Raw genomic sequence first — 2500 nt, forward strand, 5'->3', positions numbered from 1 at the left:
TGAACATGCATTAACCCCTTTTTCGCACAGAACGGCCCACTAACAATTTGATTGATTTTTATGCGCTCACGCATGCACGATATTATATAGAATAAGCGTGCGATATGTTTTGATATCTTTTGAATTTTATCAGTTATATTATATAATAGTGTGTCTATTTTTTCTTCATAGTGCTACCATATGTTCTTTATGGCCTTTATCTAGTTATTCTTACACTTTGCATCATTAAGTTGCTTCTCAAAGATCAACACTTCTGATATCTTTATAACGTCGCAATGTGCACGTATTCTAAATCTTTGCAGACCCGGATGTAAAACAGCCGTCTCCTAGAAAGCCACAGTCACCTGGCGGTCGACCAATAGTCTTCGGAGATATCTCATGTAAGGCATGTCACGTGGTCACATGTCGTACCACAAGCTTGAGTACAATTCAATGAAAGCCTCATATGTCGACCTTTTAGCCCCGTCAGTATCTTTGACAAACACTTGTCATCATTTACATGATGTTCATAATTCGATGAAAACCATCTTCATTACCTTAATAAATACTTAAATACTGCCGAACCAATCCTCCGTAGTTTAACCCATTTAAGCCTAGTGGACTCTTACATCCTTCTAAATTAGATCATTGATTAAAAATTAGGGATATCTAGCATATTTATTTCTATATTTAAAAATTTCTTACAGAAATTCCTTTAAGCAAACAGCGCAGACCCAGATGAGACGCCGCATCTTGCGGCGTCTCAAAGATGTGGCGTCTCATCTGGGTCTACGCTGTTTGCCAAGGCATTTTTTCTAGACGCTAGGCATAAATGGGTTAATAGACAGAAGGGCGTCTCTATAAAATATAATTGTGGTGTTTAACAGCTGGTTAATCCCGATTACGAACACAAACAGAAAACACTAGAACTTTATACAAACGCATGAATTATAAACAAGTTCCTAAGTATCAAGTAAATGTACGCAACGTTTATATTGCAATACATAACTTAAAGGGGCCTTTTCAAAGATTTTGGTATGTTTTGAAGTTTGGTCATTAATGCTTTATATTGATAAATGCAAACATTAAATTTTAAAAGCTCCAGTCAAGATCAAAAATTAAATTTAAAAAAGGAAAAAAAGGAGCCCGCCGCAGGGCTCGAACCAGTGACCCCCGGATCCTGAAGTAAAAAACGCCAACTGAGCTATCCTGCCAAGCATATTAAGAAGCGTATTTTTTACGTTATATGCGCAATCTTCGTAGTTTCACAAATTTAAACGACAACAACAGAACTCTCCAAATTATTCAATCGTTTCGCGTTGCAACGCTTTAAAGGGACTGTCAACCACGAGGACGATGAAAAGAACAATTGTAAAAAACCGTATTTTTTTACAATTATTAGTTTATATTGATTAAAATATCACGACAGGTATATAAAATTTCTTGAAAAAAGTTAATATTTTCAGTATATTCTGTAATAAACTTTCGCGATGTGAAATCGAAAGTACATCGCGAAAATAGGTGACATAACGATATACACACTATAAATAACGCAAAGAGATTGATCATTTTATATATAAAATATATACAATTCACAACGCATGCACAATTTGCATTTCTGCGTTTACTACGTGACGATAATAATCAATCTACTGGCTTTATTTAAAGTTAACTGGCAGTTACCTGGTAGACATATCCAGTAAATGTATTACCGAATATACTGAAAATATGAAATCTGAACAACGTTTTTGAACTAATGTAATATACCAGTCGTGATAATTTAATCAATATAAACTAATAATTGTAAAACTTATCAGGCTATTGGGTAGTGAGATCAGGGGAAAATTGTTTTAGGATGTTTTTTCAATATTTCATCACTTAGCATTAAATACAATAAGTAAACCCAAGGGAGACGTACGTTTTGAGGCTGTGGTAACAGTGGTCTTAATATTGAGGCGACCATTTGATTTATGTACGGTGGATATATGTGTTATTCAAATGTTTAATGAATTAAATGTTAAACAGCAAATAGATTTGTTCTATATCAAGATAAGTATAAAGTAGCTTATTAAAAGTATATATCTCTAACATTTGTCCACAGGCCCGGACTTTCAAATGGACGCCACATCGGCGCATCACGAGCGGGAAGTAAGCTCGGACGGACGAACGCTCAGAAACAAGAAGACTGACATCTTTGGCGGAAGTACCATCGATCTTGACAACGGCCTTGTCCAGTACAAAGGCGCCATAGGCACGTTCGCTATTAAGGATCAGGGTAAAGTATACTTTGAGGTCGATGTCGTCTACAACATACAGCAACCGCTGGAGGAAACATGGCTCGTGTTTGAGCTAGGTCTCTGTCGCCTTGATGACGTAGATTTGCATCATACCGTCGAGCGACACGAACACGCGCGCTCATTCTACGTTGCAAGGTACCCGGAGGACGGTAAACTGACGCAGGAATTCTGGCACAACAGGGAGCTTCTTTCTTTTAGTCCACTCTCAGACAACAGTCCGGGAA

General features: G+C 37.0%; 1 pseudogene; it reads left to right on the forward strand.

Moving 5' to 3' along the window:
* The window catches only part of LOC127835773 (uncharacterized), a 20024-nt pseudogene that overhangs the window by 16046 nt on the left and 1478 nt on the right, over positions 1-2500 (forward strand).

Source organism: Dreissena polymorpha, chromosome 6, assembly GCF_020536995.1.
Source record: "Dreissena polymorpha isolate Duluth1 chromosome 6, UMN_Dpol_1.0, whole genome shotgun sequence".
NCBI classification, from domain to species: Eukaryota; Metazoa; Mollusca; class Bivalvia; order Myida; family Dreissenidae; genus Dreissena; species Dreissena polymorpha.